The sequence below is a fragment of the Peromyscus leucopus genome, chromosome 15 (assembly GCF_004664715.2).
Source record: "Peromyscus leucopus breed LL Stock chromosome 15, UCI_PerLeu_2.1, whole genome shotgun sequence".
Classification (NCBI taxonomy): Eukaryota; Metazoa; Chordata; class Mammalia; order Rodentia; family Cricetidae; genus Peromyscus; species Peromyscus leucopus.
Window position 1 is genome coordinate 20,522,825 of NC_051076.1, and position 16,663 is coordinate 20,539,487.

Below are 16,663 nucleotides of genomic sequence, written 5' to 3' on the forward strand. Positions count from 1 at the left end.
ACATGTGTGCTAAGTCATTGCCACGGGGAAGAACACTAACCAAATAGATTCTAGCTCGGGATCCAGCCTGCTCCAGCAGGCAGCATGCCTCTACAAGCACCTAGGATCCATCACCAGCCCCATGAGGAGCTATCTGCTTTCCTATTTCCTGACTAGTCCAAGATGCTTCCTCCACACACTTCACCTAAAACTACTAATAAAAATCTTCAGGCGGTGTAGTGGCTCACACCTGCACCTAGCTCACGCCACCACTAGGGGAGCTGCGAAGGATTGCTAAGTTTCAGGCTAGCCTGGGCTATGAAGTGAGTCCTTTCTCAACCTCCACTCCCATATCTTATGCTCCAAGGTCATAGCTAAAAGATACGTAGGGGTAATGAAGATGCTATCTCTCATTCACTTTGCTTTAACTTCCACAGAAATGGGACTCCATGAAGAAATAGCTCCGCCATGTGAATGGGTGTCAACACATTCCCGCGTTCTGTTCCTTGTGTCCATGGGCTCTGCCTGACCTTAGACACCTTATTCCTTGCACTGAAGCTGTCCTGACTCGAGCAGCCACTGTGTCCTGCCCTTGCTATGGTAATACCCTTTCCAGCCCTTCCAGCTCCAAGACTTCACTTGTGGGGAAAGCAGGATAGGACAGTACTGTCCGTGCACATACAAACAGAACCACTTGGGCATATTTGGGGCCTGACAGAATTTGCAAACTTCAACAGGTATTGTGAGTAACAAATGAAACTCACCTCAGGAGTCCTCTAGAATACAAAAAAAAAAAAATGCCCTTCAGAAAAGTGCTGTCTGTTTTTATGGAGCAGAGATCCATCTGGACTGAGTGGCCTGTACAGAAAGTAATATGGGGCAGTCAGGGTGGGCAGGAAGACCATCCGTGGGAGGTTGGTTCCTAATCACGATCTGTCTGAATGATGGGCCCCAGAATTTTGTTTTCCCTCTTTAACAACCCTGAGCAGCTCCTCAGCATGCACTGATTAATTGATTAATAAATCAAGAGGGCTCGTCACGGAGCCGCAGTGAGAAACCCAAGACAGCCTATAAACTGGCTGGAGCAATGGGGGGTCCGGATGACCAGGTTCCACCTGGAGAAGCCATGCAAACCAGATGAGGATTGCTGTGGCATTCTCCTAAGAGGCAGCTGCTTTGTCCAGACAGCCCTTAATCATAGCCCAAGAGCATGTGGGACCCAAAAGAATCACTGAGGGGGCCATTCTAGAACACACTGTTGCCTTAGTTTACCAAACAAGCAGATCCAACAGCATGAAAACTTTGGAGTACCCACAGACATCTTGACCACTTGTCTGTTAACTTTCACTTCAAGAGTCAAAGAACATCCATAGCCAAGCACATATACCTTCAAGTCACCAACACTGGGTTTCAAGAGGCCTTGGTTTAATTGCTTATTTAAAATGCTTTTGCCGGGATGGGACTGTAACTCAATTGATAGAGTGCTTGGCTATCACGCCCAAAGCCACGGATTTGATCCAGGGCACCAAATAAACCCGATGTGGTGAAGCAAGCCTTCTGTTCCAGGCTCAGGAAGTAGAGGTAGGAGGGTCAGAAGTTCAAGGTCAATTCTCAGCTGTAGAGTGAGTTCCAGGCCATGCTGGGTTACTTAACACCCTGTCTAAAATATTACCTTTGCTCCTTCAACTGTCAGGAAGGAACAGCACAGGAAGGTGGTGGCTACAAGAGAAGTCACATGCACACTTGGCGGTGTTTGGGATTTGGAGTGCACGGCTTAGCTTCTGGGTTTGACTGACACAGAGACACACACCTGCTCCTCAGAGCTCATGAACTACCCCTGGTTCTGAGAACCCTTTCACCCTTCTATTTGATTTTTTTAACCTCTCCCCCTGAGTAATCCCTTCTTTATTCAGCCTGTTACTGTTTGTAGCTCAACTTCCAATTGATACGTTAGCTTCACACCAACCGGGAGCTGAGTCCAATTCCTTTCCTATGTGAGTTCATATCCAGGACTTCTTGGCTCCTAGATTATCAAATGCCACACCCTTCTTTCTGCCGCCCCTTTAGTCTGATCTGAAGCAACTCCAGGATCCATCAACACCGGCAACACCACGGAGCTCTGTAGCTCTTTAATCCACAAGCCGTCTTTGAGGATTCTAGTCCTCCTCACTCCTTCCCATACACAACCAACCCCAGCCCTAAGAGAGCCAACAAGCCCACTGATGGATGTCCCAGTCGGGCTTTCTTCCAGTATGTGGGCTCAGGCAGCCTGGAAGTTGTCAGTGACCCACTGATGTCTCCAGCAGAGGAAGACAAGACAATCGTTGAAGGAAGAATCAATTGCTGGATGATAACCAAAAGATGATCCTTCACTTAAGCAGCCCTTGACCCAAACACCCCACAATAGCTCATATCACCCTGAGGTTTTGACATGTCAAGAGAGACATCTGTGGGAACCAACATGTCTTCCCAGGGCTTTTCTACACATTATAAATATTTTAGTTTGACTGTTGACTTCAATGACGAATGGCCAACCGACACGGTTTTCTGCATGTGCTAAGATGGGGGGGGGACAACTCTGTGTCAAATGAGAAGGAAACAAGTGGCAGGAAGCATTTGGAGCATGGGCGGCACGTGCTGGGCATTCCTGTCATGGACACAGAGAGGACGCGGGGCCCAGAAGACGGACCTAAGAGGAACTACTGCATTAGCAAACCCAGAGAAAGAGAGCCAGGCACCCAGCCTGGGGTCTGCCTTGCTGGTGGGTCTTGAGATCTTTGCACCGTCTGCTTCTGACCCACCCTGTGACCAAATTGGACAGTATAAGGCACACACAGGCAGAACCCTGTTCTAATGCCTCCACTTTCACTTCCACACCTACGAAAACCAGCCATTGGTGCCTATGCAACATCTCCCACCTAAACTGTTAACCTCAAAGTGCTCTCATCTTTCAGAGAAAATACGCAAAATTATTTTTGTCTTCTCTGTCACATGAAGGGGAACGTGAGAAGATGTCTGAGTATCTGGTCGTGACCCTCAGAAGGAAGAGGGTAGTGAAGTCAATCTTCACACATCTAAACTGTCACAATTAGTAATGACTACAAAGGAACAAGGAAACCCTATAACGTGGCTTTCTGGTGACATCATTGCTTTGACACTTGTCCTAAGAGTATTTCAGGAAAATGGGTCTCCTGTCACAACCCACGGGCTCTCCCTGTCTCGTGACTCCCACGGACTGGGTCACACATCTGGGAGACTTCATTCTCTAGGGAATCACACCCAAGCCCATGGCCTCAGTGTCCATCTGCACTATTACCATGGTGTCTAGGTATTCCCTCTTTGTGTCCCGGCCTGATCATCCTCCTAAGTCCTCCCCCTTCAAAACCACCCTTCAAACCGACAACTCCAAACTAAATTCCTTTGCACCTAAATCTTCCTTCATGCCAGTATTCATTATCTAAGCAAAATAATATAATTAGCTATCAAGGGGCCCAGGTTAGACATCTAGAATCATATTTGTCTCTTTCCATTCACATCCAATCAGCAAACTCACTGAATGGAAATTCCTAGAAGGCCTCAACCTATCCCTCCCCTTTGTGCCTCCGTGCCCGGGACCAGGTTAACAGACCCTCAGATGCCCACAGCCATGTTAATGAATTTAGCATCCCCCACTTCACACATCTCCTCACACTGAGCCTTGACCTCCTTCTACCCCTGTAATCATGGTAGTAAAATACATGATGGCATCATCCCTCCTTTTTCAAACTTCAATTCTAAGCCCTCTGCTATTGTTATTTGTACAGTTAGTTCTCTGTGTAAGGGGAAAATAGTCTTTTGACTTTTTTTAATATAAAGATTTGTTTGTTTGTTTGTTTATTTATTATGTATACAGTGTTCTGCCTGCATGTATGCCTTCACACCAGAAGAGGGCACCAGATCTCACTATAGATGGTTGTGAGCCACTATGTGGGTGCTGGGAATGGAACTCAGGACCTCTGGAAGAGCAGTCAGTGCTCTTAACCTCTGAGCCATCTCTCCAGCCCCATAACTTTTTAGTCCTTAAATGTTTAGCACAACACCTACTACAGAGGAATCTCACAAGAAATACATGTGAAATGAATGAATGAATGAACTAATTAATTAATGATAGAGAATCAATCTAGGCTAAAGCAGTTAAGTAACAAAGTCATTCTATGGCCATCACTCATTTGCTTTTTTATAACTGAATCTCAGCTAATATGCATCTTAAATGTTCCCCCCAAACTCTCATGAACTAAGGCTTTGGCCTCCAGAGTGCTACTATACCTTTAAGAGATGGGACCTAATGAGAGGTCTTTGGAAAACTTGAGCAGACCTCTGAAAGAGACTGTGGCCCCTTCCCACCAATTTTCTTTCCTGGTGAGGAAGTGATCAGTTTTACTCTGACACGGGCTGCCCACCATTGCCATCTGATACCCTCACTAGAGAGCTGAAAGCAGTTGCCTACCTGACCATGAACTAAAATCTATGACCATGAGACCAAATATACTTCCTTTAACTTTAAGTTGGTCATCTCAGGTGTGTGCTCTAGTGACAGCCAGCTGGCTGAAGAAGCACTGCACAGAAGGTTTTAAGTCTCAGACTCAGACAGCTTCCTAGTAATAACTGCAGTCCTAGCCAAAGAGCCTTGTGTGGTTGGTCACGCTCCTTTTACTGATCCTTAATATCAGAATAGATTCTCTGGCCTCAGCTAATCTTTTCATCTTTCCCCTAAATTTATAAAAGAGTAACATTTACATAGAATAAACTAAAACGATTGTTCCCTAATCATCAGTACAGCTGAGAAATTCTGGACTAGTATTTCATTCGTGGTTCACTGAGGTTGGCCCCCCAGCAAGCAGGTGGTAGCAGACTCTCAATGGATGAGGAGGGACTGGTAATGAGGGCTGTGGAATCTGCAGGGCTCAGGCAAGAAAACACTGGCCAGGCAAACAGTGCTGTTTACGGAGCTCCTGGTTGCTTTCTACTCTGTGTTTCAGCCTCCGAGGGGTAGGTTGCTTAGCAATGAATGCTAATGCCACTGTTGAGGGCAGGGTGATTTTGTGCATTATTTTAGCCAAAAGAGTGCTTTGCGTGTGTTCCTCCAAAGCCTCTGGGTCTGTGATGAAGGCAACAGCTGGAGTCAGCATCCAGCATGTGTTGTACAAATTCCTGGTGATGTTTGCTCCTGGTTTATTATTCCAGAGGCCTCTAGCGACAGGCTGCACAGGATTTAAGCTGTTCTTCAAAGGGGGCTTCTTTCCACTTTGTTCCTAAAGTTTCTCTCTTCACAAACAACTGTCCCTTGAGGCCTGGAATAGACGGGGCCCTGAGAATAAAATGGTTTATTTTGCACAGCAGGCAGCCTCCCAGATCAAGGGGATTTACCTTCACACTCTGGCCTAGGGTTTGCCTTCCCACCCTGTCACCTTTCCTGCAGAGTGTCCTTTCTCCCTGGGTGTTCTTCACAGCCGCTCTGCTCCCTGAGGCAGATGGCCTTATTAATGAGCCTTCTGAAGGCAAATTGCAAAATTGAAAACTGATAAATCAATAGGTAGCAAACTTTAGACAGAGTAGACACAGTAATAACAGCTCATTCCCATTAGGGTCCAAATATTTGGACACGAGTGTCTCTCAGAGAAATGAGGTTTCTAATTTAAGACAGTGTGGCCATCACATACTCAGCCTTAAGAGCCTGGACAGTTTAAACTGGAAGTCTCCCACCCCCATCCCCAAACACTTCTTCCCCAAGAAGACTCTGTTTTTTTATGATTGTTTCAGCTTCCTGAGTTTCCATGTCATTGTCCTCAGGGGGTTGATGGTGGAGCTTTGAAGCAGAGGCTCCTTGAGATCTAAGGAGGACATCGCCCAGAGTCTCCTTCACCCTTTGAGCATGTTGGATCTACTCAGCAAGAATGAACAGAGAAAACTCAAGCTAGGATCCGTTATTCTGGCTGTTCATAGAATTCCCAGACCACATTCAACGGCTGTGCCTACCTCTGGAGAGGAGCCAGGAAACAAATTAGAGTGTTGGACAAAGTCATGATGTGTTGCTGTTCTTTACAGGGAGGGTACCAGCCTCAAGGGCTCTGCCATCCGCACTGATGCCATGTGTGAACTGAAGTTAGTCCCTGAGCGGGTCCCTCTGATTGGCAGGGGACACATTCTCCACAGCCTGTGGGAGAGAGCCTGCTGCCTGTGTGAGAAAGCCTGCTCACAGTTCTACTTCATTAACGTACAACATCAATAGAAATGTCTGGCTGCCTTTCTTGGACCCGGGATTCGTCACCATTGTAAGTCTGTTCTGTAAGCCAGTCGCACTTCCCCAGTAATGAAGATCACACATTGGTGTGCTCATGAATGTGAATCCTGGTGTGTGAGAGAGAGAGAGAAAAAAAAGAATGTAAAGGCATAAAAGGCATACTAGGTAATGAGCTCAGAGAGACAAAGAGGGAAAAAAAACCCACTGAAGGGAGAAATGTTAAATGTCAGACCAAAGTTGTTTTACATAAGAAACCAAATTAGGCTGAGATGTCATGATTGTGCCCAGCCTGTGCGATTCTGCTCCAGACCACTGCAGGGATGCTTAAGCAAGTGTGTTCGACTTCTGAGCTCAACAGTACCAAGGGCGGGTGGCAAGCAATTAATAGGACATGAAAAGGTGCTGTAGATAAGAGCTCTCTGCTCAAACAGACAGACATGCATGTTCTCTGCCTCTCACTATGGAACATCACATGCCCCTCGTGTCACTAGATCTGAGCCAATGCCAACATATTTGCTCTAGAATATCCCAAAGTGCACCCAGAGACAGGGGTGAGGAATACATTGAGAAAGTCAAATAAACAAGACAGAGCAGTTCTGTCAAAAGATGAGGTAACCACCAGAGCAGAAGACAAAAGAGGCAGGCATGTGAAGATGCTCTGTCCTGGATCCTAGACTCCAGATGACGGCAGCAAAGGTACCTTGAGCCCCGATTCTGTCAACTGCTAAGCAGGAAATATCACCCGGGTTATAGAGTTGTACAGATTAGAAGTAATTCACAAGCATGACATGTAAGAGATTGAATAAACAGTATCTAAGCTTCAGTAATAATAACAAAAGAAACTTCCTATTTTAAAAGAAAAGGGAGAATTTTATTTTTGCTTTATTGTTATCATTACTGCGTGTGTGTGTGTGTGTGTGTGTGTGTGTGTGTGTGTGTGTGTGTGTATGTGTGTTCACACATGCATGGGCACAGATGAGAGTGCTCATGTACATATGTGTGCATGTAGGTGGAGGTTGATGGTGGTTATCTTCCTTGTTCACCCTCCACATAATATAGTGAGGCAGAGCAGGGTCTCCCACTGAACCTGGAACTCCCCAACTCATCTGCCTTATTAGCCCGCTTGCTCTACTGATCCCCACCGCCCAAGCGTTGGGACACAGGCAGGGTACCACACCTGCCATCATTACAGAGGTGCTGTGGATACAGACTCCAGCCCTCATGTTTGTGCAGCAAGCCACTGAACCATCTCCCAAGCCCTCAAAATACAATTGTAAAGGTTCATGAATTAGTCAAAAGCTAGGTGAGGTATTTCTCATCAGGATCACAGGGGAGGATAGTCTGTCAAGGTCACAGGCTTTCCACCTAGCTCCTGTGAACAGTTTCACAGGTTCTTTTCAAAGTTCTTGGTGGAGTGTGGGAGGCTCAGGCCCTGGCTCTACCACTCAGTACCCATAACCAGAAACCACTGTGTTTTAAAACCTAACCATACTCTAGTCCCCTCAGTATAGGAACATGAACTTGGGACCATACCTATTTTATTTGGTAGGGGTAAAATATGATGTAGATGTAACATCTTAGCACAGTCCCTGACTTGCTTATAAGTGACAGTAATTATTAGTGTCAGGTAAGCCACCCTGGCTCTTTCCACTGTGGTCACTTTCATTATCTCACACTGAACCTGGTATAGGCTTCATGCTTCAGATGGTGGCGGTGGCGGTGGCTGGGGTGGTGATAATGGTGGCAATTACCTTACAGCTTACTTTATCCAGAAGAACTGAGCACGTGGCTTTTATGACTACAAAGGGAATACACACACACACACACACAGAGAGAGAGAGAGAGAGAAGAGAGAGAGAGAGAGAGAGAGAGAGAGAGAGAGAGATTCCCACCTCTATAGCTGGAGAAGTTGACAAGTTAAGAACTTGCATTTCTTGGGCTGCTCCCTGAATGACTCCTAGTTTCTTCTCTATTTTAAAGGTTCAGCTAATCAACGAGTTGTTAGTTTCCATGGCAGCTGAGCCTATGATTTTCACTGAAGTGGGTCAACTGAAAAGTGGATCTTGTTACTCCCCACAAAGAGAGTCATTGGGGCCGGGAGGACGGCTCAGTAGATAAAGTGCTTCCTTGTACAAGATCGAAGAGCTGAGTTCAGATCCCCAGCACCCATGTAAGAGCCAGGAACAGGAGCTCACATCTGTAACCCAGCACTGGGGGCATCTAGATGAGTGGATCCCAGGGGGCTCTCAGGCCAGTCAGTCTAGACAAAACAGCGAACTCCAGGTTCAGTAAAGATACTGTCTCAAAAAATGAGGAAGAGTGACATTGGATGATATTCAACATTGACCTCTGGCCTCACATGCACATGCAGAGGCAATTTCATTTGCGCGCACACACACACACACACACACACACACACACACACACACACACACACCACGTGTGATGCCAAATAGGTACTCTGCTAGATGTGCAGTTGTAATGAACAGCTGACTAGTGTCTCCTATGAGCTGATCATGTCTACCAGGGACGGGTAAAAAGAGAAAGATGATTGATTCCAACTTAGCATAACGAGCTTCACACCTGAGACTCTTGCTTCCCAGTTTATACATTTCCCTGGGAAAACACATTCGATTCACAACTGGGTTAAGAGTTTCCCGTGAGCAAGTGTACCCCCGCCACATCACCAAATGGCTTCCCAGACTTCCAAGTTCACATTCACAGCATACACCGGAATACTGAACTTTGCAAATACAGGACTCATCAAGACTCTAATGTGACATACTGGGATTCTTCTACTGTCTAATTTCTGAAGTCCACGAACATTGCATGCGTGTTCCTGTGCAGGCTGCAGGGCACCACCAGGCGCAGGAGGGGAAGTACACTCGTTCTGTGGGAAGTTCTACTACATGGGGCTGTTCAGAACTGTTAACTAACTATGAATGGACTCAACTGCATTTTCCTGGATTTACAACAAAAATGTAAAATCCTTAAACTTCAGTTATGGAATTTTTAAAGAATAAAAGACTGAAAAGTTCTGTTCTGAACATATCCCAGACAGCTTCAACAGTTCCCCAAGACCTGATGCTTGTGGCCCAGTACTCCAGGCCTCACCTGACTGCTCAGGCTGGCTGTCAGAACCTGCCCTGGCTGCTCGGTGATCTCCTTGCAGGGTCAGCATGGGCTCCCCTCTGTCCCACAGAAGTCCTTGCAACCCTCTTCCCCACACCCTATCTCTGTGTCTCTACTCAGGTCCCTGCTCTGGTAACAGTTCTTACCTGCCCTTGAGACCATGGGGCACTTTTGGAGGGTAAAGGGTTTGCTCATTATTGTCACTGGGGATGGCTTTGTGGGTATGAGCACTTCGGTCCACGTGTGCCTAAGTGTACATTTTAAATGCATGCCACTTACTGTGGCTCACTTACATAGCCATCAAGCAACACACACACACACACACACACACACACACACACACACACACACACACACCTTGCTCATTCATGCTAGGGCACAGCATCAGTCTGTTCCGAGTCATGGGACTCGGCAAACACTTCCTTATGAGAGAGGTGCGTGTTCTATCGTCAGAATCACGGCAAATTCCCAGGAGGCAGAAAGCGTGCCGTGATGTTTCATCTCGAGGGTAACCTCCATTCTTGCCTCCTGGAGTCTGTTCTCAAGATTGTAACCAGGCTGAGACAGTTCAGTGTTCTGACAGGACAGGAGAGCTTGTCTGCCCCCACGTCTTTTTCTTTTTAGTCCCCTCCATCAAGATGACGCTTCACCATGCCCCCTTGCCTGAGAAACCCCTACTCAGGCAGGTCCTGCCCTCCCTTAGATGCTCATGGGCATATGCTGAAATCTTGGAAGCGGGGGTCTGGCATCCATGAGCTAATGAGCCCTCCAGGAGGTCACAGAGGAATGGGAGGAGAGGGAGGACAGACATGAGAAGAGAAAGGATACCTGACTCATTGGCTCATGTGTGTGATCTTAGCTGTGGCCTGAGCAGAAGTAGATGAGCAGCCCCTGTCCTACTCAGTGACTCTGTCTCCTGTGAGGAACTTGGTGCTAGGTGACCACTCTTTACAATGAATATTCCAAATATGATGAGTGGTTCTTGAGGTATAACCCGAAGGCTAAAGACAGAACAAGAGATACAAGGCTTCCTCACTCAGCCCCCTCTGGCTGCCAATGGTGCTCAGACACTGCTGATTCTGACCCACAAGAGACACTCAAAAAACTAACTTCAGTTGGTTTGGTTTCTGTCACAACTGGGAAGGGGTAGTGACAGCTAGTGGTTAGAGGCAAGGATGCTGTTAAGCACCTCACAGAGCAAAAGCTGCACCCTCTCTTTAATAAATAATTATCTACCCCAAACAATGCTATGCCATGGCAGAAACCCTAACCTTTGGGCTCTCACAGGATCCCGCCTCATGACTCTCAATGGATAAAAGTCTCTTGCACGGTTAAGGAGGCTGGTGTTTTACACCCAGACACACAGCCAGGCTCTTGGTTTCCCTTGGTCATTAACACTAAACTCTAAATGGTTCATTCTCATGATGCTCTACTCCAACTGAGGCGACAGTGGAGCTGTGCTTGGAGGGTATGTGTCTACTCAGACTACTAACATCCACATGCTGGTGGAGGTCACATTCTGGACCACTTGTCCCAGCCTCCATCCTTCCCTCTAACTAGCATTATGGACATCACCCTTCCTGGTGACAGTGGCGTGGCCCAGGGAGCCACCAGCTGTTTGTCAGCAAGCATGCAACGGAAAGTCCTTATGGCCCAGGTCCTCAGTCACTTGAAAATGTGGATCTGGTGCGTGGCTTCAAGGACTGCTCCTGGAGGCTGTCATCTGCATCTGCCTCTTGACTGGGGTTGCAATGGGGACAAGTGAGGTGGCTTTGTCTAGAAAATCATTTCAAACCTCTGGTCAGACTTCACATCATGGCAACTGTGCAGTTTCCCTTCTGGAGAAGCAAAGCCAGCGCCACAAGAAGACAAAGTCATCTGAAGATGTAATTTGGTGCAATTACAGAAGAGACCAAGGATTGCTTTGTTCTTTCAAAAAAACCCACATTTACGTAGCTCAGACCATTTACCCGGCCTGCACTGGCTTTGGTTTATTTGGTGAGGGAAGTCACAAAGACTTTGACCTAAATGCCCAAGGCCGGAGGAGGCCTTTAGAGGTCAGGGCTAAGCTACACATTCGTGTGTATGTGTGTGTGTGTGTGTGTGTGTGTGTGTGTGTGTGTGTGTGTGTGCAACTGATATACTGCTTATGTTTATGTGCACAAGTGTCACACATATGTGGGGACCAGAGGTATCTCCTTTAAGCACTTTCTACTTTGGGTTTTGACAGAGGGTCTCATTGAACCTAATGCTCGTCCATTTGGCCAGTGAGCTCCAGAGATCTGCCTGGCTCTGCCTCCCCGGGGCAGTGATTACAGACTGTGTTATTGCACCAAGCTTTTAGGTGGTTACTGGGACTCTGAACTCAGGTCTAGATGGCAAGCACCTTACCCACTGGTCCATCTTCCCAGTCCTCATTGCACATTTAATTTTTATCCTTGACACACTAGAAATGTCTCGCACACCATGGCGCACCTAATCCACAGAGAACAGGATTTTGATTCAGCATACAATACTCAGAAACAACAACAAAAATTCAAAAAAAAAAAAAAAAAGAAAAAAGAAATGTCTCGGCACACCCTGGAGTAGAGGTTAGAATATCACATCAAAATCTGGCATAGGATGTCTAAACTCAAACCAACAACTTCTAGACCTACTTAATATGCCCCAATTTAGCTCTTCATCACCAAACTCTCACTTACTTACTTGGGGAGGAAGGAATACATAAATCTTGAGAAACTCCCACCCCTTACCCCCTGTGGGGAGAGGATGAAGTCCTGAGTGAATGTATACTGCTGACCAGGACGCAGCCATGTCAAGAACTCCAGTGTCTCAGACCCGTGGAAAGGGCAAAGCCTCTCTCTGGCCCAAGCACTGTGTTAATGAACAACTGAGCAGTGTGTACAAAAACTAGCAGTCACCGCTTCCTCCTCCCGGGTGACTGCAGCCTGAGACTGTTCCCCTCCAGAGACGTCCCACTGAGACTAGCTGTACATAATAAATGCATTCGGTTTCTGGGTTGTGTGATAGGTACTTCCCATCAACGCAAGCACAGCCCACCCGGTGCCCGCTTTTCGGAGCATCTGGCAGCTGTCATTTCTTCATTCCTGCATTATGCCAGTCAAGTTTCCAGGATCAAGCCACAGTGGATTCAGTGACCCTCCTTTTTTTCCACAATGAACTTCAAGAAAAAGCTGGAAGTTAAGATTTTCAAACATGGGGAGAAAGCTTGTTCTTTTCCCATACCTGCCTCTATCATACTTCTTCTGGTCTGATCTTGAGAAAGGGGACTGTAAAATGTTTATAAAGTGATTTGTGTGGTCTAGTGAAAAATCTAGATCATAAAACTCAGCCCTGTGTATTTTCTAGGGAACCATAAAGGGGGAAATCAGAGTCAATACCATTTGAGAATCTTGGTGTGAGCCTGATTTGGCCTGCCCACATTAACCATCAATCAGAAGAAAGGAAACGCTTGGAGGTGACATCCTGCATGTGACCACAGTCCCAAACTGTACAACAGTATTTTACAATGCAGACCTTTCCAGTACAAATGCATGCGGGTGGAGCTTCACCAGGAGCTTCACCATTCAGTTTACTCGCTCATTTATCTCGTTATCCAACAATGTCATTCATTCCTTGTTTATTTACTATTTACTTGTGAATTCCTTTGGTACATGTTAGAAAGCTAATGTGGCCCCGACCTTTATAGATATTGTAAAACACGCTGCAATTAGAGATTCAATAGCAAACAGCCTGTCCTCTTCATGTGAGGACTCGGTGAACAGCTCTGAATTTCATTCTGAATACTCAGGTTTTTAGTTTAAAGCTATAAGCTTTGCTATTTTCTAATTTTATCACCATGGCAAGTCTTGCTTTTTTTTCTTTTCCATTTTTTAAATGTGTAGTTTTATTTTTTTTCTTTTCCATTTTTTAAATGTGTAGTGTTTATATGTGCATGTTGTGACGTGTGTGTGGGCATGCATGTGTACATGTGTGGGCATGCATGTGTACATGTGTGGGCATGCATGTGTAAGCCAGAGGTTGCTGTCAGGAGTCATCCCCAAATGCTCTTGAACCCTATTAGTGAAAGCAATCTCTCACTCAAATCCAGAGTTCAACAACTTGGCTGTCTCACTAGTCAGTTTGTCTTGGGGATCCAGTTCCCCTTTGAGGCTGGGATTATATGTAGACCATCACACCCACCCTGAAGCATTTACATGGGTTCTGGGGATCGGAAACCTGGCCCTCAGACTTGTACAGCAAAGCATTTTAACTACTGAACTATCTCCCCGGCCCCACAACCACTCAGTCTCTTGAGGCTAAATTTCCTTATCAAACAGGCAAGTTAGAGTATTCCTCGCAGGGTATTTACATGAGAATGTATTAGATTCACAGATGCACAAAAGCACTTTATGATGAGCCCTGAAAACACAGCATGCAATTCTTACAAACGCCAAGTTCTTCCTGTGCTTAATATGTGAGAAGCATAGAGCCAGGTCTATCAGTGCGCATCTCAGGTCATAGCTAGCGGTTCAAGACCTAAGTTTTGAAAGAGGTGACAGTAGAGAGATCAAAGAGGACTATGCAGGTAAGCATTCGAGCATGAAGGGCCAAGATGACTCAATGTCCCTCTGCATTTCCTGACCCTCTGTCCAGGCAGAGGCATGCTCTCAGCTCAGTGTCACATCAGATGGGTCAAAGCAGACAAAGACCACCGTGGCTCATGTTCTGCCTGGTCTTCACTAGTCCCCACATCATAATACGGTGTCCACACTCACAAAACACTCGTGAAAAGTCACTTCCTTGTGGCTTCTTCTCACTGCTGTGGTGGCCAGAAGGACGAATGGAACTTTCCAGAAAAACAAACCAACAATCTCCTGCCCTCCAAATGTCTTCAATAAACCCACTTCAGAGTCAAGCCAAGAAAACAAATGGCTTAGAGATGGTTGCCCAGAGAATTTGCAACCTGGAAGAGCTCAAACACAGATGCTCTGGAATCTTGGACTAGCCCAAAAGCTGCCAACTAGAGGAGATGCTCCCACCACACAGGGGCCTGACTAACCAGCAGTTTTCCTCAGAGCCCAGACCTGGCTTCCAAGAGTCAGGCCTGAGTGCCCTGTGGCATGCAGAACAATAGCACATCTCTAGAGCACCTGGGCGTCCACATCTGGAAGGAAGCTCAGGGGAAGCCTTGTCTGGGCTTGGATGGTTTCAGGACATACACGTGGGTCTGCCCATGGCCAACAGTCAGGAAAGTGGCAGGCATTCTTGCTGCAGAAACACCAGCCCACAGACTGGAGAAACACTACAGCTTAGGATAAGAGTGTAATCCACCATATTCTTAGAGACTAGTGGCGGTTTCTATGGTCTGAGACAAGGCAGACTTCAGAGTGAGCTAAAGTGTCTCCTTGTAGCTGGGAAGCCACATAAGGATGTACTACTCAGTGCCTCCTGGCCTTGTCTATCCAGAGATGGTTGGGAATCTCCAGGAATCTCTTCTATAAAGAAAAAGACTCAATATGGCAAGCTCTTACATTCAATAACTCTGCAGTGCCTGGAATATTCCAGGTACACAATACCTACCTCTGGACAGACTGAGTTGGCACCTGACCTGGACTTAGTGTATCCACTGACCCAGCAGCACCAGGCCAGCTGACTCCACAGCCACTGCCTGAATCCCCCATCCTTAAGGGAACGACTGTGGCAATTACATACAAACTGTACTCAGGACTGTCTACCCACAATGGCAGGGCCAGGAGGTGGCCCACAAAACTCTAAAACTGTTCCTAGACAAAGCCTTTGGGAGTCTGACTCTGGAAAAAGCGGTTTCTCATGCCGTTCCCCACTGAATTCTCACAAAGGCTTATTCTCAAAGGACTTCATTTTTGTGTTTGTTAAGCTTCAAATACAGTTATATTCAATATTAATTCTACTGAGTTTGAGAACTGAAAACGCAGCCCAGCTGCGGCAGGGGCTTGATTCATTCCAGATCTTTCCCCATTATTATTTACAAGCAGGGTTTCAGTTGCTGCCTCTGCAAACAGTATAGCCTGATATATTAACCGAGCCAGGCCATTTTTCTGAAAAGCTAATTCATTAATCCAATATTAGTGAGGCATTACTTAAAACCTTTAAACTCTTGGCAGTTACTATCATCGTGAATGTTTGTTGTTTTCTTTTATTTCTACTAAATGCCTCAACATTAATGAGTTCTGTGTATTTCAAAGGTTTGGGAAAGTAGTAAAATGGGATTATTGATGTTTTCCTCCTCAAACTACGATGGTCCTTCAGCCAGACCATAACTTGTTAATGTTACTTAAACCATTTCTATTTACAACCATCGACGGAAAACATGTTGTGGAATTCTCTGGAATCTTTTATTACACATTTAGGTGCATTTATATGTGTCTGAAAATTTAAGAAGGGGGGAAATATGACTCACTTACATATTCATTATTGTGTTCAGTCTCTAAATGGAAATGGATTTACAATCAAAGAAAACAGAATTAAACCTAACTAAGTGCATGGAGTTTGGGAAGCATACGACTACGCATTCCTGTGGTGACGAATCCACGCAACAATATGAAAATGAATTTATTGAGCCTCCAGAAATGATGATAGGCCAATAAACAAAACCAAACACGCTACCATGGAGTAAACGAGCAGGGATGACATACGGAGACAATAAGGCAGGGCAGAAGAAGAGGGCTTTGGGAGTCTGGAGGAGGGACTTTCTCACAAGGGGGCACAGGTGGCCTCTCTGCTAAGGGATGCTGGAGCAGGGAGACCCGCAAGAGGTGGGTGGAAGCCACAGCAACCCCCTTGAAGAAACAGGCCAGGCAGGGTGGGGGTACTTTCCAAGGCCTCTGAGAAAGGAAAGTCATTGTGATTGAGAACAGAGAGGAGTCGGCTCAGCTACAGTGGGTGAAGCGAGAGACGGAAGGAAGCGAGGTCCCTAAGACGGCTTTAGTGTAACGAATGGCCCCAGAATCCATTAGGTTGACATTTAGGTGACAGCACTATGACCTTGGACCTTTGCAAAGTGGTCAGGACCCAAGGGCACTAAGACGAACCTTCACAAAAGAGGCCCTGGAGGACTTCTGCGCCCTTCTATCATGAGAGGACGCAGTAAGACAATGACATGTATGAACAGGACGAAGTCTGCCTGTGCCTTGATCTTCAACCTCCCAGGCCCCAGATCTGTGAGAATAAACTTCGTGGTTCATAAGCCATCAGGGCTCTGGTGTTACATTAAAGCTGCACAAACGGACC

General features: G+C 46.3%; 1 protein-coding gene across 1 annotated transcript in view; it reads right to left on the reverse strand.

The window, feature by feature from the left end:
- The window catches only part of Kif26b (kinesin family member 26B), a 422,280-nt gene that overhangs the window by 269,595 nt on the left and 136,022 nt on the right, over positions 1–16,663 (reverse strand).